The sequence below is a fragment of the Rhipicephalus microplus genome, chromosome X (genome assembly GCF_043290135.1).
Source record: "Rhipicephalus microplus isolate Deutch F79 chromosome X, USDA_Rmic, whole genome shotgun sequence".
Taxonomy (NCBI): Eukaryota; Metazoa; Arthropoda; class Arachnida; order Ixodida; family Ixodidae; genus Rhipicephalus; species Rhipicephalus microplus.
The window spans coordinates 176,686,986-176,709,999 of record NC_134710.1 but is presented as its reverse complement, the minus strand read 5'-3'; the positions used below and the strand labels follow the sequence as shown (position 1 = coordinate 176,709,999).

General features: G+C 47.6%; 1 pseudogene; it reads right to left on the bottom strand.

Moving 5' to 3' along the window:
* Positions 1-741: 741 nt before the first annotated feature.
* Positions 742-19,732, bottom strand: LOC119176956 (kinesin-like protein KIF2A; annotated as a pseudogene).
* Between the last annotated feature and the right edge of the window lie 3,282 nt (positions 19,733-23,014).

The window sequence follows — 23,014 nt, the reverse complement described above, 5'->3', positions numbered from 1 at the left end:
GCAGGTGTGATGTCGGGAAAACAACTGCATTAATACGACTTACAGAGCGTTTTAACACAGCGAAAGAACAACCTGTCGTCAGACAATGCGAAGAGCGAAACAAGTAGACCGTCCGATGCTCCAACACACTACAAAAGCTTGTTCTGTTTCCCTTAACTGTGGTGCATAGCCACTTCAGCCATATCTCCTCATCGTCTTCAGCCACTGCATGAATAATATGCACGGAATTCTTTACAAGTGTTTAGCAGACACAATGCTTCTCAGAATAATGACAAAAAATAGCATAACGAAGGTTGGCCTACTACCAAAAAGTTTATTATTACCCTGGTGGGTACCAAGCAAGCGTGCTTGCAGTAGTTCCCCCAAAGAGTGTTTTTAAAAGGCTCTGAAAGGCCGCCTTTCTAGCTTTCACTGTTACTGTGGTGTGCCTTCCGCGCTGGCCGGGCGTTTTTGTTTTTCATCGCCCGTTGGGAGCGCCACTTGGGTCGGCCATGTGTGACATTTTCGAGGCCGAAGCACGGGATTCTAGGCTCAGCGCCTTTTTATGGTGCTCGAAGCTTAGAGCCTTTTTTTATTTTGTTTTTGAGGGGTACGTGAGGGTTTCGCATGCTTTCAAAAGTTCAAGCTTGATTACAGATAAAACAATAAGCAGTCGAATAAAATGTGTACGATTTTATTAAAGCATGGTTTCTTATCAACGAAAAAAGGAGAGAAGCAAGCGAGTGGAGACGGCTGTGCGGTTCACTTTATGGGCCGCTTGATGTTCATGAACTTTTTGCTTTCTTCAGCCAAGTGCAGTTGGAACCCTGTTACCTTCTCATTGAACTTTGAAAGGGCCTCCATGTTCTCCGCAAGCAGATCCTTGAGCTTTTTCACGTACAAATCAAGATCATAGTCAGCTTCATTGGTCATAGCAAGAAGGTCCATGTCTTGGTGCACCCATTTCTGGCTAGCCTCAACAAGCATTTTGTGCAGGTTTAGGATCTCTTCTACCATATCTCGGGTATGGGAGATTGTTTCATTTACGGTGTACATATCACTCTTGGCGACCATCTTCTCATGCTCGTTTGAAGCAGACTTGAGCTCTGGGCTGTTCTCGACACCAAATTCTTTCACTCTGTCTGCATAGCGCAGGGTGTTGAGAGAATGCTGGCAAGAACTAAAGCCGGGAGAGATCATGGCGATCATGCAGGTGCGAGAGTTCTCTCCGATAAAGGAATCCCGGAGGACCTGTGTCAGCTTGCTGGCCCGAAAGGGAAGGTGGGCACACCGACGACCCAACGCCCTGATGCATTCCTTCAGGGAAACCAGGCTCTTGTTGATCTCGGCTCCCTCCATCCTTGTCTGCCGGTTGGCGCTCGACGTGTCCGCACCTCGTTCGTTTTCGGCAAGGTCAATGAGGGAGAACTTGCCGTACAGCTGGCTGGGCATCCGTTGCCTCAAGATGATCTGGAACACTGCATGGTATCGTGAGTAGTTTTGGTTGGCAGATGTCTGCGCGGATGTTCTCACAATGTTTCCATGCTGAATGAGCTTCAGTACCTCGTCGGCGGAGTCCATTTCTTCTCCACAAGGCCGACAACCTGTACCTGCTGCCTGGCATCTTCCAGTAGAAGAAATAACCTTTTGGAATTAAGCAGGTCAAGCACCATCCCGCTGTATATTTCAAAGAAGCTCGAAGAGACAACTAAATCTTCGTTCTTGTATTTCAGAGACTTCAGCAGCTTAAATATATCCTTGGTTGCTAGCGCATAGATGCCTTTAGAGCAGTCTTGTGTCTTACCGGAGAAATTTCCACCCATTGTATGTGTTTTACTGCTGCCCGTCTGTCCATAGGCGAAGCACGTTGCCCTTCCTCCGTCAAAGATGGTCTGTACCAGAGGCCTTGCGGTGTACTTGTAAACGAGCTCATTGTTCGCCGTCTCGTCGAAGGCGTAGTCAAATCGAAATGTCGAATTTTCCAGGAACTTTGTCAGGTCGACCTTTCGCTTTGGTTCGTGGACTACGGGATTCCAGGGTCAGCGCCTTTTTATGGGGCTGTAATCTTAGAACCTTTTTTATTTTGTTTTTAAGGTTAAGGGAGGTGGGTGGCATGCTTTTAAAAGTTGAAGCTTGATCACTTATGAAATAATGGGCAGTCGATAAAAATGAGTACAATTTTATTAAAACATTGTTGATAAGCAACCATGTTTTAATAAAATTGTATTCATTTTAATTAACTGCTTATTATATTATCTGTAATGTCAATTATGATGTCTCATAGGATGTATGATAAGCTCAGGGGAATGGGAATAGATGAAGGTGGTTCCAGAAGTCTGGGTAGTGATCACAAACGTATCAAACTAAGTTTTTGAAGAGCAGTGAAAGTGGAGAGGAGACAAGATGAGCAACTACAGGAAATTTTTCATACAGAAAGGCAAATAGAAATAGCTACTAAACAAACTGAGAAAGTAATTACTGAGGATAATAAAACAGTGTGGAAATACACAAATCTAATTAGACTGAGATAGAGCTTGCTAAGGTATGTGACAGGTCACCCTGAAAAAGAAGATACAAACGCAAGAGTTGAGATGGGGAAGTTGAGAGAGCCATAATGAAACCTCAGGAAGCCTTTAGGGAACACAGACATGCTAAGCAGTGGAGTGAACCGACAGATGATGTTGAAAAAAATGCGACATCTTTCTAAGCTGTAGAAAAGAAGCATTCCTCCTGATCAATTAAAAGATTAGAAGAAAGGCACTCAGTGGCTGGCAGAAATAGATAAAAAGGATAGAAAGGCAACTGCGAAGTTCTGGAACCATCTAAACTCCCTAAAAATTGAGACAAGTCTTGAGCAGGGGTTTGTAATTACAGCTCAAGGTGCTTGGCTAGAATGGAACGAAGCTATTGAATAAATAGGAACAAGGGTGGAGAAAATTTTCAACAAGGAAGTGCCTCATGCACCATAATAGACAAGTCGCGCAGTAGTGGATCAAGTCACGCAATCGCTCTATTATCACAACGAGAGTGGGAAAGGGCTGAGAAAAGGGTGCCTAGTAGTACATCAACAGGCCCAGATGGCGTTACAGTTATGCTGATAAAGACATTGGGTCCAAAGCCTAAGCATACTTCTAGAAAGACCGTTAGCAAAGCAATATTCAATGGTGAAGTTCCCGATGGAAGGAAACATATCAGGATAAACATGATCTATAAAGAAAAGGGGGCCAAAGCTGACATAAACAGCTGTCGTCCTACAACAGTGACATTAGTGGTTTACAGGCTGGTGATGGAGATTATAAAGGAAAGACTGCAAGCAGGGATAGAGGAAGAAGGGGTGCAAGAGGAACTGCAGAATGGGTTTCGGAAACTAAGGAGGTTGGAAGACAATCTGTTCTCACTGACACAGTGCATCGAAATAGCATTAAAAGAACACAGGCCCCTGTGGCTAGCATTTTTGGATATGAAGTAAGTGTACGTTAGCGTAGTTCACGAGGACTTGTGGGGAATACTGGACACACTAGGTGTGGAATATGAAGTCACTATTCTTTCAAAGGATACTCATAAATGTAACAAGGTAGTTATAAAGTAGAAAAAATAGATATCCAAGCCCACAGAGGTCAAACGGGGGCTAAGGCAGGGGTGTCCTCTGTCTCCCTTGTTATTCATAATGTACCTACAAGGATTACAGGCCAAATTAAAAGACAAGTGGACTCGGCTTACACCTCTTTTTTCGTCAAACAAGAAAAACTCATTGAACAGGCACTGCCACCATTGATGTATACAGATGATATAGTGCTAATGTCCGACAAGAAGGAAGACTTGCAGAGATTGATGGACATCTGCGGTAATGAGGGAGATAGGTTAGATTTCAGATTCAGTAAGAAAAAATCAACAGTCATGATTTTTGATGATAATAAAAGTAGATAGCTTAGTATACAGGAGGTCACACTAAAAATAACAGATAAATACAAATATCTGGTCGTATGGACAAGCAATGGGACTGAGTACCTAAAGGAACACAAAATATATGTAACGACTAAAGGTAACAGGAATGCAGCAGCGATGAAAAATAGGGTACTGTGGAATCACAATAGCTATGATGTTGTGAGAGGAATATAGAAAGGGGCCATGGTTCCTGGTCCGACGTTCGGCAATGCAGTCTTGTGCATGAGATCAGAAGTTCAAGCAAGATTAGAAATTAGGCAACGTGAAATAGGTAGGCTTGCTTTAGGAGCTCATGGGAATACACCAAATCAGAGAGTACAAGGTTATATGAGATGAACATCATTTGAGGGCAGGGAAGCTTTTAGCAAGATGAAATTTGAGAAGCGATTGAGAGAAATAGAGGGGAAGCGTTGAGCTAGGAAGGTTTTCAGCTACTTGTACATGAAGAGTGTCAATATAAATGAGAAAGTGAACCAGAAAATTGTCGAGTAAATACTTAGAAAAGAGCAGGGGGCCAAACTATAAAGAACTATCAGTTAAGAAGACGGTGAAGGAAACGGATACCGATATATGGAGAAGTGGCATAATTAAGAAGTCCGCAATAGAGATCTATCGAACTTTTAAGCAGGAAACTGCCAAGAAAAGGATCTCTAATAATACTCGCGGTAGTTCTATACTGTTTGAGGCCAGGATGGGATTATTGTCAATCAAGACATATCGGGCCTAATACGAAGGGGTAGACACGGTATGCAGGGCGGGGGGAGAGGATGAGGAAACTGCTGAATACTTGATAATGTTCTGTAAAGGGCTTCACCCTATAAATCAGGAAGATGGCGCAGAGTTCTTCAAAGCACTGGGGTTTGGGGACATGGAGGGCAAAATAGACTTTAAGCGGATAGAATTGACTAGAAGGAGATCATCTGATTGGGGGCTAATGTCAAGGCGCAAGTGAAAATAAAACCTTCACTGCAAAGTACCAGTCATCAACTTCACTATTTAAAGGAAAAAAAGATAACTCTAGCTTTTGCTTCACTAAGTTTTACGGCTAAATGGCGTTAGCCGCCGCCCGATCTAAAGGGTACAGTCATATCAATCCATCCATCCATTCATCGTTTGGGGCGAGTGCTAATTAACGTGGTTTTTGGCTTGTTGGCTACTGACGTGTGCAGTTGTGCATTAGTGGCATAAGTTACCGCTTGCGTGCTGCCGGCAGACGCATGCGACATGGTGTCGGAAGTAGGATGCCGCTAACTGCCATCGCATCGCAAGTACTCGCTGAACGACGGAAGCACTACAGACTCGGTGGCGTGCGTTCGTCTCTGAGAGATTGGTCGGCGTTGCCGAGGCTCGAACAATGGCGGACAAAAACGCTACCCCTACAGCGCCCATAAACCTGCCACCTCCTCACCAGTTCAACTTAAAAACCCAGGCGAGTGGCCGCAATAGATCCTTCAGTTTTAGGACTACAGCTTTGCTTCTGGACTATACCGAGCTACTGATAAGGTAAAAGTCAGAACGCTGTTGTACACCATGAGCTCACAATAAGCGCGACGCATACTTGAGACGTTAGGCCTCACGGCAGCAGATTTGGTTTCCTTTGAGACTGTAAAGGAAAAGTTCAAGGCCTATTTCGCGCTTCCGCCTAATGAGCTTTATGAAAGCGTCAAATTCTACTGCCCAGTACAAGAAGAAGGTGAAACCGTGGATAACTTTGTTACTGCTTTACGGGAACTTGTAAAAAAATGCAACTACGCATCGAAGGAGGTTTAAGACCGCTTGGTGCGTGACCGCTTTCTCGTCATACTCGGTGATGCTTTTCTTTCTGATAAGCTTTGCCGCAGTACCAAATTGGCATTGAAGATGTCGTCTGCAGGCCCGTATTCATGAAGATGCGATCAAGGCCCGTGCGGGCGCGTTTAAGGGGACCGGCCAGTGTTCGACAGGAAACAGCGCTGCGCTCTCCGAAGCAAACATAGGTCAACGCCGACAGTTTCAAACTCGTGTTTCGAAAAAGGGGGTGAAAAGCAAGCCTCCTGAAAAGTGCAACGCGACGCTTGAAACAAAACCAACTTGCCGGTATTGTGGTCGTCCGACACACCCGCGATTCGAATGTGCAGCTCGTAAAGCCAAATGCTGCAACTGCAATGGCAAAGGACCCTTCGGAAATGTTTGCGAAAAGAAGCAGTAATTCAACACGGTGTAACTACATCCTGTTTTATCTAGCGAGAACACAGGTGTCGCGAGGTTCGTTCGCGTGGCGCTGAATGGACACAATGGAATTTTCAAGGTCGACACTGGGGCAGCTGTTACGGTCGTCAATAAGGAGTTGCCGGGTGTTGCCAAGAATCTGCGCAAGCCTGATCAAGTACTTACGGGATTTCGTAACATACGGTTGGATGTCCTGGGGGTGTTCCAAGCAATTCCGGAGTGGAAAGAGAAAGCTACTGTTCAGCCTGTTTACGTGTTGCCGAAGTAACAGCCTCCGTTATGGGGCTTTCCAACAATTACACAGCTTGGCATCGCATAGTTTATAGACCTCGTTGCAGTGGAAAAGCCTGCTGTTCCGACAGGTGACATCTTCGAAGGTCTTGTAGAATTCCAAGATGTATATACGATCAAGTTGTGCCCAGACGCACAACCCTTTTCACTCCGCGTGCCCAGAAAAATACCGCTACCTCTTCATGCCGCCGTAAAGAAGGAGCTGCAGAAAATGGAGAAGGAAGATGTAATTTGGCGGATAGACTTTCCGACTGAAAGGTGTGCTGGCATCGTGGTCGTTCCCAAGCCATCAGGTGACTACCGTATCTGCGTGAACCTGACAAAACTGAATCAATCGGGGCTACGCGAACGACATACGCTACCATCACTGGAAAGCATCTTAGGGAGTATCAGTCAAGGCAAAGTGTTCTCCAAACTCGATGCCACCGCGGGATTTCATCAAGTGCAATCAGCTGAAGAAAGTCAAGAACTGATCACCTTCATCACTCCTTTCGGAAGGTACTGTTTTCAGCGCCTTTCCTTCGTTATTTGCTCTGCACCAGAGTACTAACAACGCAAAATGAGTCGCATTCTGGAAGCAATGAACGGCGTGGTATATATGATAGATGATATCTTGGTCTTCGTGCGAACAAAGGAGGAGCATGATCAAAGACTTGAAGAGCTCATGCAACGCCTATGGAGGGCTCGTCTAAAGCTGAACAAGGCAACGTGTGTGTTTGCAGTACCCAAAGTAATGTTTTTGGGTGCAGTAGTGGGCAGCGATAAAATCTCGCCAGAGACGGACAAGATCGGTGCTCTTACATATCTACAGGCACCCTCAGACGGCAGTGGGGTGAGAAGGCTTCTCGGATGGGACGACCACATGGGACGCTTCCTACCAAATCTTTCTGAGACTACAGCACCAATATGTCAGCTTCTCGCCAAGTCCGCCACATGGTATTGGGGCCCAGACCGGCGGGAGGCTTTTAGTGGCGACGCTCCTTATAGCGGCACCCGTTCGTCCCTCGTAGCCGTTGTAGTGTGTAACAAGTATAACATTTTGACCTCCAAGGTGTTGCTGAGGAGAGACTTCCTCTGTGCGTTGATGAACAATAAAAAATAGTGCTCAAAGTACATGTCAATGGCTGCTAATAGGTAATGGGAGACAGGAGCATTCGGCTTTTAGCTAACACGCACGCTGCGATCCCCATTAGCAGCCATTGGCATGTACATTGAGCACTATCTGACAAGAAAGGGTTGCTACGTTATACTCGCTGGGTGTAAACTCCTTAGTTTTAGAAAGGTTTAGCGAGCGTTGAGCCGCAGTGCCATGAATACAATGAACTAGTATATACCATGAACTCGAGGTGGTTAAAGGTGGGAAGTAGATACGAAGCGCAAGCTGTAAGAAAGTAAAAGCCGAATTCTCCAGTCTTTCATTTCCCAATAGTAGCCATTGGCATGTACATTGAGCACTATCTGAGAGGAAAAGGTTGCTACGTTATACTAGCTGGGCGTAACCTCCTTGGTTTTAGAAAGGTTTAGCGAGCGTTGGGCCGCAGTGCCATGAATACAGTGAACTAGTATATACCATGAACTCGAGGTGGTTAAAGGTGGGAAGTCGACCCGAAGCGCAATCCGTAAGAAAGTGTGTGTGTGCCACCTCTCGCTTAGTCCCTGGAATGTCCGCCGGATGGCGGTGCTTCTATATGGGGAATATATGATGAAAAGATGCGAGATGGTGGTACTTAGAGTGTTGAATAGATGGACGAACGGACACACAGACAGATTTATGGATGGACGCATGAACGGACGCAGGGGCGGATGCATGGACGAACGCAGGGACGGACGCACGAACAGACGCACGCACGGACGGGCGGATGGACGCATGGACGGTCAAACAGACGGACGAATGGACGGACGGAAGCAAGAAAGAATGGACGGATGAATGCTTCACCCCACTCTCCATCATTCACTCCGTGGATATGCTGCCAATTTTTTTAGAATGTGACAGACGCACTTACGAACGTTAGTGCTATGGCAAGGTACGACCCCATGTTTCACACCACAGTATCAGCCAAAGCGATCTCATAGGGTCTTAGTGCAGTGCTGCTGCAATATCAACCCACGGGCGAAAGGCGTGCTGTCGCCTACATTTTCAGGTCGCTGTCACCTGCTGATACAAGGTACAGCCAGACTGAGAAAGAGGCTCTCGCAGTAACATGGGCTGTAGAAAGATTTGACCAGTTCGTCAGAAGTATAGTCTTCGACATGGAGACTGATCATAGGCTTTTAATTACGTTGATGGGTAAAGGGGAGCTCGACATAATGCCACCACGCATTCAAAGGTTTCGTATGAGGCTTATGCGTTACCAGTACAATGTTTTCTATGTGCCAGGAAAGCACTTGGCCACTGCAGATACCCAGTCGGGTGCTCCAGCTGACCCCCCCCCCCCCAAAAAAAAAAAACCCCAATACTCGTGAGCATTGAACGTAGTAATCACAGTCATGGAGATCACCGAATCTACAGCAATGACTGCTGATACACATCTCAAACACCAAGAAGACGAGTGTCTGCGTAGTTTTCAGCAGATTGTGTAAAGATGGCTGGCCGAACCATTGATCAAAGGTTCCACAACTACTGCGCGCATAATGGAAGGAGTGGGGCAGACTCTGTTGTACGAGGACTCTTGCTAAAAGACAGTAGAATCGTGGTACCACAGTCGCTTCAGAAAGCCATGCTCTGCAGAATTCAGGAAGGTCATCAAGACATTGTAAGCTGCAAAGCCCGAGCACGCGAATCAGTGTGGTGCCATTCTGTAAATAGCCAAGTAGAAAAGATGGTTACGGGCTGCAAAGACTGTGCATCAACGAGAGTTCAACGCAGCAAACCCCTCATGTCTACTTCAACGTCAAAGGGTCCCTGAGAATGAGTAGGCGTGAATATTTTTGAACTCAAAGGTAAACAATATGTTATCCTTGTGGATTACTTCTCTCGTTACCCGGAGGTGATCAGCAAGGCTCAAGCATCATCTCAAGCGGTGATAATAGTCATTAAGAGCTGCTTTGCTCGTTTCGGAGTCCCGTCAGTGGTCGTCTTCGACAATGGACCACCATTTGCATCAGAAGCTTTCAGAGATTTCAGCAAAGCCTGCGGTTTTTCACACGTTACCTCAAGTCTGCGCTACGCACAAGCAAATGGAGAAATTGAGTGGAAGGTAAGTACGCTGAAAGATATGTTTCTGAAATCAAAATACATTTATCTGGGTTTATGACATATCGAGAAATTCCTGGAGTAACAGGCTCAACTCTTGATGGGCAGACGTCTGAAGACGACGATTCTCGAAATTGATTGCTCTCTCACTCCAAATTGCCCTTCTATTGCCAAAGCGAGGAAGAAAGATAAGGAAGCCAGGAAAGGGTAAGCGTGCAACTTCAACAGACATCATGCGGTTCAGGAATTGCAACCATTGATGCCAGGAAAGGATGTATATTGTCACGACGCAGACACAGCAGGAGTCCGATATAGAAGAGCTCACTTTAATTAAAATTAAAGGCGCTCGTAAAGAGGACCGGGCAAGAGCTTCGTCTTCATTTCTGGCTGCGTGAGCTCTCCTCTGCAGGTTGAATGCAGCATTTGCCTCCCTCCAGGAAGAGCATCGACCCGATGCTCGGCTACAGAATACGCGGTGTATGTAGTTGACCTATTACGCAACTGGCTCACTGCAATATGGCTTCATCCGCACAACGTGTACGATTTCAGATTTATGAGCTCGCGAGGAGCTGTCAGGGATGACCTCATAATTCACGTCACTTAGGCGCCGTACAGCATTGTAGGCACCAAAGTACTTCTTCAGTAACTTTTCAGAAAGGCTGCGTCGGCGAATAGGGCTCCAGACCCACACTTTCTCGCCTGGTTGATAAGTGACGTATCGGTGTCACAGGTTATAACGTTGCGCGTCGTAACTCTGCTGTCGGGCGATTTGCACGCGTGCTAGCTGCCGCGCCTCTTCAGCTCGTTGGGTAAAGGCTTGAACATCCGTGTCTGTATCGTCGCAGTCGTGCAGCAACATGGCATCAAGCATTGTCGTTACTTCACGGCCATAAAGAAGACTAAATGGCGTGCTCCGTGTAGTTTCCTGCTGCGCCGTATTATAGGCAAACGTCACGCATGGTAGAATGTCGTCCCAATTTTTACGATCCACGTCGATGTACATACTGAGCATATCAGCAATTGTCTTGTTGAGGCGTTCTGTTAAGCTGTTGATTTGTGTGTGGTAGGAGGTAGTTTTTCGAAGCGCTGTTTCACACAACTCGAGCCCTGACTTGAGGATCATGGCCGTGAAAGCGAGACCTCTGTCCGTTATTATAATTCTAGGAGCACCTTGCCTCAGAACGATATTTTCAATGAAAAATCGTGCCGCTTCTACTGCGGTTCCACTTGATAAAGCCTTTGTTTCTACGTAGCGAGTAAGATAGTCCGTAGCGACAATTACCCCCTTGTTTCCAGTATGCGAAGTCGGAAATGGTCCAAGGAGATCCATTCCGATTTGTGCAAAAGGCATGGTGGGCACTTGATCAGGTTGCAACAATCCGGCTGGTTTTAAAGGTGGCGATTTCTGTCATTGACAATCAAGGCACGTGCGGACGTAATGCTTTACAGTGCCTGGAAGCTTCGGCCAGTAGTACTTCTGTTGGATTCTGGCTAATGTGCGCGTGTATCCGAGGTGGCCGGAGGTTGGCTCATCGTGGCAAGCGCTCAGGATCTCATCGCGAATGGATGTCGGGACGACAAATAGGTAGGCATTTCCGCTGGGGGCAAAGTTCTTCTTGTATAGGACACCACTGCGCAAGCAGAATGATGGCAGGCTCCTTGCAAATATGTTGGGAACGCTTGTAGACTGGCCGTTCAGGAAATTAATAAGAGGAAGCAACTCACTGTCTTCTTTCTGCTTAGACTAAATGGTGACTTTGTCGACCACTCCTAAAAATGCCATGTCATCATCTTCTGAGACATCGTCTTGCTTTATAGGCGACCTGGATAAGCAATCAGCATCAGAGTGCTGCCGTCCCGACTTATAGACGACCGTCATATCGAATTCTTGTAGGCGTAAGCTCCAGCGCGCTAGCCGACCGGATGGGTCCTTCAAGTTGGTCAGCCACCAAAGGGAGTGGTGGTCGCTGACTACGTGGAAGGGACGGCCGTAGAGGTATGGGCGAAACTTCATAACTGCCCATACTACAGCAAGACATTCCTTTTCCGTTGTGGAATAATGGGACTCAGCACGGGAAAGTGTCCTACTTGCATATGCAATCACTCTCTCGGCTGAGTCTTGCCACTGGACGGGTACAGCGCCTAAACCTACGTTGCTGGCATCGGTGTGGATCATGGTTGGAGCGTCCTCGTCAAAGGGAGCAAGCACAGGTGGTGTCTGCAGGCGCTGTCGTAGACCGTCAAATGCGGCTTGTTCCTCTTCGCCCCATAAAAATGGAACATCATCTCTCGTTATATGCGTGTTAAGGGCGACGCTATGTACGAGAAATGGGCGATAAACCTGCGGTAGTAGGCGCAAAGGCCAAGAAAACTGCCTTGACAACTTTATACCGAGCAAGCGCAAAAAAATTCACAAGTGTACATCCTGGATAACACGCAAAATTGTTCACTTGAAACGCAAACTTAAAAGATTAAAAAAGAAGAAGGCACAGTCTGACGTTATCACTGAGATTAAAAATTCTTTGCAAAACGCAGTCCGCTGCTCAAAGGACCACTACTTTCAAACCCTCCTACCAAACTGCATAAAAAATGATCCTGATAAGTTTTGGCATTACATTACTGATAAAAGGCAGCCTGTAAGGGAAATGAAAATCGATGGGGACCTCGTTTCTGACCCTGCAATTATTGCCAAATATTTTAATCATTATTTTCACAGTGTGTTTTCTCCTGCGCAAACGTATCCACTGTTAATATCAGATCCTGGCATTTATGACGCTGACTTTGTATCTTACTCTGGTGTACTATCTATGCTGTTAAATTTGAAAACCAAGTCTTCATGTGGTGCAGACCAGATTCCAAACGCCTTTTTACGCAGATATGCCGAAATACTTGCTAAGTTTCTTGTAGTAATATTTCGTACTTCTTTGTCCACTGAGAAGCTGCCGAGTGACTGGAGGATGGCTCTGATTGTTCCCGTTTTTAAAAAAGGTGACCGGTCCAGCTTTCAAAATTACCGTCCGATATCTTTAACGTCTCAATGCTGCAAGATCATTGAACATAATATTTCCGAACAGATTTTTGAATTTCTAGACGAAAATGCCGTACTAACAAATTTTCAACATGGTTTTAGAAAAGGTTATTCCACGGCAACCCAATTGGTGACAATAATTCATTCGTTCGCAGCGTGTCTTGACAATAACGGCCAAATTGATGCTATATTTTTAGATTTCAAAAAAGCTTTCGACAAGGTACCACACGACAAACTAATAGCAAAACTTAAAAACATTCACATTTCGGATATTTTTGTTTCCTGGATTGCAGCCTACCTATCCAACCGCCAACAGCTTGTTAAAATTAACGAAGAAGAATCTCGGTGTCTTCCTGTCACCTCTGGGGTTCCACAAGGTAGTGTTTTGGGACCATTGCTTTTTTTGTTGTATATTAACGATTTAGTAACTGTTGTTAACCCTACTATTCAAATTCGATTGTTCGCTGACGACTGTGTTTTGTTTCGGGAAGTCACATGTACTAAGGATCAGAACGAACTAGAGAAAAACATTGAAAACGTGCGGGAGTGGTGTGTAGAATGGGGAATGGAATTAAATTTGGAAAAAAGTGTATATCTCACGAGAAAGAAAAACCCTAGTGAACACGTGTATAAATTAGGATCATCTTCTCTCACACAGGTTGACAGTTATAAGTACCTCGGCGTTACGCTAACAAACAACCTATTATGGAACATGCACATAGATAATATTTGCTCGTCTGCCTTTCGGAAATTATGCTTCCTAAGATATAAGCTCAGAAATTCCCCTCCAAACGTAAAGCTTCTTAGTTATTTCACTTTCGTTAGGCCGAAGCTGAAGTATGCGAGTATCGTGTGGGACCCCCATACTAAACAAAACGTTAAAAAACTTGAAAGGATTCAGCGGAAGGCCATTCGGTTTGTTTATTCTAGGTTTTTGCGAACGGACTCCCCCACAGACCTAATGCTAGCTAATAATATTCCTTCCCTTCAGGATCGTAGAAAGAAGTCGCGCCTTGATTTTCTGTCTCTTTTATATAATCGCAAACTTTCCCTTGATCCAACCCCTTTTCTTTCTCCATTAAACACAAGACCGACAAGACATCACCAATCAAATGCACTAACTCCGTACTTCGCGAGAACGGACACGTTCAAATTTTCATTTTTTCCACGCACTATCTCAGACTGGAACCAGACAATCGAATCTAGTACTTGCGATACTGAGTAACTGTGCACTGTTTTGTTTTTGTTTTGCGTGTATTGTATTTCTCTTTGTATTACGCCATGCCCTCCTGCTTGGACCGAAGTGTGGTCCGCAGTATGTATTAAATAAATAAATAAATAAATAAATAAATAAATAAATAAATAAATAAATAAATAAATAAATAAATAAATAAAGAAAACGTCTTACGGCCTTCTTTTCTGTTGGCACCGGAAATTTTCGGACGGCGTCGATCTTGTCGTGGTCCGGACGAACACCTTCATGGCTCACCACTTGTCCTAACAATCGGAGTTCGTTGAAACCGAAATGACATTTCTCAGGTTTCAGCGTTAAGCCAGCGGACCGTATTGCTCAAAATAATAATACCAGCCGTCTTAGATGTTCCTCGAATGTTGATGAGAAAACAATGACGTCGTCGATGTATACCAGACATGTCTGCCACTTAAGGCCTGATAGGACGGTATCCATCAATCTCTGAAATGTTGCTGGGGCTGAGCACAATCCGAAGGTCAAGACTTTAAACTCGTAAAGCTCATCAGGCCTAACAAAATCAGTCTTTTCTCTGTCCCGCTCATTGACCTCGATTTGCCAATAACCGCTTTTCAGGTCCATCGACGAGAAGAAGCGTGCATGCCTCAGCCTGTCAAGTGAATCGTCAATACGCGGTAGTGGGTATACGTCTTTTTTTGTCACGCGGTTCAGCGTGCGGTGGTCCACACAGAAGCGTAAGCTGCCGTCTTTCTTCTTAACTAACACTACCGGTGATGTCCAAGGACTTTTTAAAGGCTGAATGATGTCATCACTGAGCATTTTCTGGACTTGTTCTTGGATTACTTCGCGTTCTTGCGGTGCCACACGGTATGGGTTTTGTCAAATGGGTCTTGCTGTCTCTTCCGTTATAATTCGGTGCTTTGTCAGTGGCGTTTGATTTACCCTCGAGGTCGATGAAAAACAATCTTCAAACTGGCCGAAAATATCTAGAAGACTCTGCCTCTGCGCTGGCGATAAATCTGTGCTCACGTCGACAGGCAGTGGTTTTGAAGCGGCCGGCGTCTCTGCCTGTTGTACTGCGAAGCACTCGCGGAATTCTACAATTTCTTCGAAGTATGTAACTGTGGTACCCTCTGTAATGTGTTGACCCTCGTTGCTAAGTCCGTCAACAGGACCTCTGCTAGCCCAGACACTACACTGACGAGACTTCTGGCAATAGCGATTCCTCGAGAGAGTAAAAGCGTCGATATTTGTTCCACGACAACTTCTCCATTATGCTGCGTGTTACACGTGGCAGAGACGAGGTGGCATGACAACGGCTGCATGGTCACGTCGTCAATTACGCGCATGGGCTTGCGCTGCAGCGCTGCGCTATGGTCCGCTGAGAAGGTCAGTACACCGTCTGGTATATTTATGATGGCACCGTACACCCGCGAGAAATCCATACCCAAGATGGCCTGTTTACAACACTCAGAAAGAATAACGAAGGTTGCGACGAATGATGAATCCCCGGTCTTGATTCGTGCGGTGCACTTTCTAGTAGGCGTCAGCAGCTGGCCTTCGGCTCCTCTAATTTGCGGCCCCGTCCATTTCATTTTTACCTTCTTGAGTTTGTCGGCCAGATTCGCACTCATTATTGAAAAGTCCGCACCAGTTTCGACCATTGCGGTCACGTCGTGACCGTCAATTGAAAGTGTAATGTCGGCGGTGACAATCTCGTCTTTCGTTGGTTCATTCGAAATGTGTGGTGCTTCGTGCGGCGGTAATGGGGGATTTTCAACTCTTCGGCGATTCGCAACCTTCCGCCCTAAGTTCGCTGCTTTTAGTTTCCCCGGCGTGGACTGGGAGATCTTCCTTTCGCCATTTCCGTGGTGCTACCTCTATTATATTGGGGAAAATGACCTGGAGAGAGCGAGCGTGACCGGAACCCAGGAGAAACGTCCCACGGGATCGTCGTGCTCGTATCAACGTTGTGTCTTCCGTCGAAATAGCGCCGAGGGGTAGTGGACAGAAATCCTTGATACCCGGCAACGCGATGAGGACAATACCGCACGATGTGGCCTGCTTCCTCACAATGGAAGCACAGGGGCCTGTAGTCAGGGGTACGCCATATGTCGGTTTTGCGGAGTGGGGGTCGCATCGGCGTCGACGTTTTCCTGTAGTACCAAGGCACTGTCGGCGGCTGTTACTGGTGGTACTGCTGAGGTGGCGGCACGATAGATCTAGGCTGTCGACGGAAAATATCTGCATATGTTGGCCTAACTATTTCAGTGTTCGGCTCGGGAAATGAAAGCGCTTGCCTTATTTCTTGGCGAACAACTTCTGTGACCGACGCATTCGCGCAGTCATTCGGTGTGGCAGCGAGCTTCTTCACCTCTTCTTGCACAATTTCACGTATCAGGCCACGCAAAGAACGCTCGTCAGGTGTCACAGTGGTCATAGCGGTTGCGCTGATTTGTCCGCTGTTGTTTGGGCGGTCGTACTGGCGGTAGCGTAGCTGTAGTGCGCGTTCGATGGCGGTCGCCTCCTTCGAAAATTCGTCGACGCTTGAAGGTGGGTTCCGCACGAGACCAGCAAACAGCTGCTCTTTATCACCGCGCATGAGGTGGCTGATCTTTCTGTTCTCGGACATATCGGGATCGGCTCGATGAAAGAGACGAGTCATGTCCTCAACAAACATAGCAACAAACTCGTTGGGCTTTTCATTCCGTGATTCGAGAAGTCGTTGTGCATGCTCCCGCCTTTCGGTGTTTGCGAAGGTGTCTAGAAACTTCCCCCGGAACTCGTCCCCCGTTGACCACACGCGATTCGTGAACCATGTGCAAACCCCGTCTTGAAGAGGGAAATACACGTACCCCAACTTCTGTCAGTCAGTCAGTCAATGAACTTTATTTACAAATTGTCCTGAGGAGCCGATTCCCCTCAAGAGGGAGGGTCGGCTGCGGGCCGCACCCACGTGGGGACAGGAAGAGCGAGCCCCTCCGCCAAATTGCGGGCCCTCTGGACAGCCCGGATTTGGACCTCTCGGTCCGAGCTGGTAATTGCCGTCCTCCAGGCAGCTTCTGTGCTGAGAGGCTCGCCATCGCGCAGCGCCGCGCATTGCCAGAGCATGTGGGGTAACGTGCAACGTCTCTCTTCGCAATGAGGGCATTGCGGCTTTATGCTGTCGATAAACTTGCTGTACACTAAAGGCGACGGGTAAGTACCCGTTTGCAGCATTCTTAAAGTGACTGACTGGGCTCTAGAGAGTTGCGGGTGCGGGAGCGGAAAGCTACGCCTGGCCAATTGATAATTTTTGCAAATTTCGTTAAAGGTGAGGAGCGAATCAAGCTGCCAGATGCCATCCCCAAAATTAGATGCCGATTGCCCGTCACGGTGGGACAGTTCGCATGCTCGGGCATGGGCAAGCTCATTGACATTGGGGATAACAGGGTGGACATGCTTGCCCATGTGGGCAGGAAACCAGGTGATGTGGCCGTCGATTTCCGTGCAATGTGGTCTTTTGGTAAGAAGATGGGCCGCCTGCTCACAGACTGACCCGGTCATGAACGCTCGTGCAGCAGCTCGAGAATCAGTGAAAATGCGCGTGCGCATGGGAATCGCCACGGCCATTGCTATAGCAGCCTGCTCTGCCCTAGCCGGCGTGGTATCTCGAAGAAATGCTGCTGTGAGGATTTTACCGTGAAGGTCAGTGACTACAGCCACGAAATTGGATGTGCCGGGATACTGTGCTGCGTCAACGAATGCCACAAGTTCAGGGGTGGCAGCGGCGGAACTGAGGAGCGACCTAGCCCTAGCGGCCCGGCGGCCGACATTGTAGAGAGGGTGAACATTTCTAGGAATTTGTGAGACCGTAATCTGCTCCCTCAATTTGGGTGGAAGCTGTATCTTTTTGTCTGCTACCATAGTTGGTTCGCAGCCCAGAAACTCCAGGATGCGTCTCCCAGCTTTGGAAGAAGACAGTCGTGCAGCTTGTGCTGTTTGTTGCGCTTCTGCAATCTCACTAAATGTATTATGCATACCAAGAGCGTTGAGCTTTACCTCATTTGTGTTGTTTGGAAGGCCCAAGACCCTCTTAATGCACTTTCGAATAATCGCATCCAGTTTCCCTTGTTCTTTCCTTTCCCACCTATGCGCTTCTGTGCGGCTTCTGTGCGGCGTTCCACCCGTTAACGTTGGCTGTGCGCTCGAACTCCTCAAGCCAGTCATCTGCGTCCTCATATGTGTTGCCATGGAAGTCCACAGGAGTTTTAGGGGTGAAAACAGTCACCTGTGTCGTGCTTGGGCTCGTCATGGTGGGGCAACTGCTTCCGGGCACGCTTATGTTTTCTGTCCAAGGACCGAACTCTGGGCTCAGGCCTAACAGGCGCCGGCTGGCGCGGTGAACGGGTGTTTCGACGAGCGGAAGTCTTTGTGGACTAGATCCCGGGCTGTTGGAAGGTGTCCTGAACATGTACCCAGGTCCTCCACCAGTGTCACGACGCAGACACAGCAGGAGTCTGATATAGAAGAGCTCACTTTAATTAAAATGAAAGGCGCTCGTAAAGAGGACCGGGCAAGAGGTTCGTCTTCCTTTCTGGCTGCGCGAGCTCTCCTCTGCAGGCTGAATGCGGCGATATGTGCAAGACCTTCCTTGTGTCGCTAAAGTACTAAGCCCGGCGCAGAGACCTCGATCATATATCGTCGAAACAACAACTGGGGTTATCCAACGGAACACGAAAGACCTGGTGCTCTTTGATTCGATTTCAAGTGACAGTCTCCGTCATCCTCTGCAGATTTACTGCCAGAACCGATATACCGGACATTTCAGGATGAGTCAAGCGACAGTACCCAGTCACTCTCTGAAGGCTTGGAGCAAGAACCGTTGGGCACAACTTTGCGTGAGGTGTGGAGAAGCCTGTACACTTACCGTACTCGGTATGGCTGAATCGTGACAAAGCCAGAAAGCCTGAACTTGTAATTTCGGGCTTGTTGAGAAAGGGGAATGTAGTAACCCCCTACTGAGAGACTGTTACGTGTGAATCGGAGTCTTCGGTAGGCGGCAACAGATGGCGCACAAAAACGCCAAAGTTAAAAACCCATAAACCTTTGTGAAGTAGCGACGTACGTGGTTATTCACGCGCACGGAGGAAGAAAAGGTAGGAGAGGCCCTGACGTCACTCGTTGTGAAGCCGCAATAAAGCCGGAAATCGGCCATATTGACTGGGCGAATTCTCCTCTCTTGTTTACATCCGAATGTAAAGCAGAAGGCATGACTCTCTCCGGCTCGAAAAGCATGTGAGCTGTGCAGCGCGCGTGTCGTGACAATCCGAAACTAATGGAACGGAGCTCAACACTCTGGGCCAGCACGACACCTTCGGCGAAATCATTTCGTCCTAGTATTAACAGCGAGTAACAGCTGACCGACAACCAAGCAAGTACAAGAGAACGCGTGCTAGATGCACTGACAACGGCGAGTGTTTTCACGCCATTATTTCAGCAACTGTTACGAGATCGGTCGTGCGCCTTCTACGGTTGCATTCCGCCACGCGGCTGACGCAGCGTCCGGCCACTGTGTCCGTGTTCCGCGTGGAACTCACCGGCGTCAGCATTCTGCGACCGTGGTGATTTTGAGCACGGTGCAAGTGACACTTGAACGCAGTTGCTGTTACGTTGAGATTACATGAAATGCTGGGGGAGAGTATACGAAGCGGAACAGAAAAGGTGTTTTAATGCTCACATGCAAGTTGTTACTGTACACACAACACGAAACTACGTATGTGCACATGGTCCTCATTGCGTCTTGCTGGGCTCAACAGCGTCGTCCGTTGTGAAAAGCAGAAGCACTGCCCAACCATCACTGACATGCAAGGCATTCGTCGCCTTTCCGCTTCATCATGGTGCCCAACGCAATTTCGCTCAACACAAATTGCTTCATCCACCACACGACACATGGATATGCACTCGTTCTACGCACTGTTGAAACATCGAGATGGACAAAAATATTTGTAAACGTTCGTAAGAGTACAGTAACTGCCAGGAGAACACTGCGCAACCAATAAGGTGGCGCAGAGCATGGATATTGTCCGCCACGGCTCAGCATGAGACCTGGGGAGGCACACATGCCGCCGCCAGCCACGGCCACTCACTGCTAGACCAGCTCCACTGCGCAACACGTAACCATAGCAACGCCGTCATTGTGCCTAGTGAATATGGCCGTTGATTGCAGAGGTCGAGCTGACGGAAGCACAGCTCAACCGGTTAAGTATGCTGCCATTGCCGGCAACGGCTGCTTTATGGTGGCTGGCTGCATTTTTGACAAGTTAAGGAGGAAAAGCAGGGCTGAAAAGAAGGGTAACGTGGGATTGCCTCTAGCTGTCTTGGCACAATGTGCGTCGCTTAAATTATGGTGCGAATGGATTGGTGATGCGGTAGCCGAATTGCTGGCAAAATTTCTCTAAGTTATGTTCAATTAACTCTTCCATTACACCTTAGGCATGTTTGGGCTGAGTTTTTTTGTGTGTGTTGAGAGAAGCAACAATTTTGTTCAGGGGCTGCCACGGGGAGGCTTTGGGCCAGTGGCAGAGCAGCCAGAGTGAGCTCATCTTGGCCGGCCTGCTGGACGAAGTACCCCTCGAGGAGAGCAGCCACGTAGCTAGAGACAGCCTGGCAGAGGAGTGGGCACAGTACGAGGACAAGCACAGGGGGGCCGAACTCTTCTATCGTCACTCCCTGATGGCGACTGCATTTGCAAAGTTTGTTCTACTTGTTTATTTTCATGCTAGTGCAGCACTGAACACAGTCATTTATGGATGGTAAAAAGGGCCTTTTTGCGCCTGTCAGAGTCATATTGCATTAAAGTGATGCCAAATGCTGATCTTGAATGAAGTCGTGGCAGCTGCAGCAGGAGTTTGGGCAGTGTTGAATAGAAGCGGTTCACTCTTTCCAACTTTTGCATTACTTTGTCTAGTAGGTGAATAATAAAGCATTGTTATGCTGAAATTCAGCCTTTTGTGTATAGCATAATTACTGAAAAGTTATTTTTCAACATAGATGATGCGGGTGAAAAATTAACAAATAACGAAACACCACAAAAAACTGGTTTCATTAACAATAAAGCAAGGTTTTTTTGAAGCCAAGCACTAGTGGTGTCCCTTCTTTATAAAACTGTGTCAACAAGGTCCTCGTCATCACTTGGAAACCTGAATAAAATGCATATCCACTGCACCAATAATCAGCCTGAGCTACAATATTGTGTAGTGAAAACTCGTTAATTCACACCTCATTAATTCGAAATTTTGGATAATTCGAAATGGTCGCCGCAGTCCGGTCCGCAGTTCATAGGAGACCATGTGTAAAACGATTCGTTAATTCGAACAGAAATTGCTGCCTCTACGGATAATTCGAAGCGCGCGCCGCCGAGCGTCATCATTGTCAAACTTTAGTGGAAGCTTTTACGGCCGAACAATAGGTGGCACGACCAGTTTTTTCAAGCTTCAAGTGGCCTCCGAGCAAAGGGCGAGCAAAGCATGGCCTCCAAAATCCAGGGAGCAATTTTTTTTCTGTAGCCCTCCCGCTATCACAGCGCCTGGCGCCACTTGTACGCGGGACCCACGGGACGCTGAGGATTCGGCGGAGTAGTCCTAGCAGTCCTAGGTTGCTCCCGGCAGTGTCACTTTGTTCCTCGAGCCCGTTGTTCGTTCACGCCGTCAAGCCGTCTTATTCCACATCAAAGTTGCAAGATGCCGCGGGGAAACTACTGCGCGAAGACTGTCAAGGAGAAGGTGGAGATTTCGCGAGAGGTTGACCAAGGGAACTCGAGCAAATACGAAATTGCGAGGAAGCACGGCATACCTCCGAGCACGTTGTCAACCTACATACGCAACAGGACGGCCATTGAAAACGCCTATGAAGCCGAGGATTTTGGCATCAGTCGAAAAAGGCTAAGGACGGCGAAGTTCCCGGAACTGGAGTCAGCTTTGATTATCTGGGTTAAAGAAATGAGAGCCCAGAGCGGCACAATCTCGTATTCCACACGTTATCCGGCGAGACAAAAGAAGTGGACGCCGAAACATGCGCTACTTGGAGAAGCGACAACCTACAGCAGTACTTGAAGAGCTACTCACCACAGGATGTGTTTAACGCTGACGAGACAGTGTTATTTTTCAAGTTGCAGCCAGACAAGACGATCACCTACAAGGGAGACAGCTGTGCCGGCGGCAAGCGCAGCAAAAAGCGTGTCACTGTTCTGGTCGCCGCAAATATGACCGGTACGAAAAAGGTCCCCCTTTTTGTGATTGGCAAAGCACTCAAGCCACGGTGCTTCAAAAACATTCGCTCACTGCCGACGGAGTACGCCGCAAACAAGAAAGCCTGGATGACAGGTGACCTATTCAGGAAGTGGCTACTGAAATTCGACAGGCGAATGGAACTGGGCGGCAGACGCGTTCTTCTTGTCGTCGACAACTGTTCGGCGCACAAAGTCGAGCTGAGAGCAACTAAGTTGGTGTTGCTTCAGGCAAATACGACTGCGGCCCTACAGCCAATGGGCCAGGGTGTGATAAGGAACATTAAGTGCTTTTATAGGCGTCACGTGCTGGAGAGAATGATTTTGTGCGCGGGCGACAGGAAGGACTTCGACATTACGCTGCTCACTGCCATGCACATGTTGGTGCGCGCATGGGAACAGGTGACCGCGACCACAATCGCAAACTGTTTCCGCCACAGTGGATTTGCAGCTGGAAGTGCGCAGCATAGTTGTGACGTCGACGTGGATGGGGCTGAGGAGCTCATGCCAGTGGCATTGCGCGACACTCTTCGGGGCGTACGTTTTGCCGATTATGTTGAAGTTGACACCGGTGCATCGGTGTGTGGTGCCCTGACTGATGAGGACATTATCGCTCAAGCAGCCGGTACGCAGCCTGATGCTGAAGAGCCAGAAGGTGAAGAAGACGAAAATGACGAAGCGCCTGTGCGCCCGTCAGCTTCTGCGGTGATGGAGGCACTTAATGTGGAGCGTCTCTTCTTCAGCTTTGAAGAGGGTGAAGAGGATTCCCTGCGCTGCGTCCGCGCGCTGGAACAGAGAGCCGCAGCTGTGGCATTCAGAGAAAAGAAAGAAGCAGATGGTCATCACCGACTTTTTTGGCCAATAAATATTTTTCGTGACCCCACCCCCGAAATC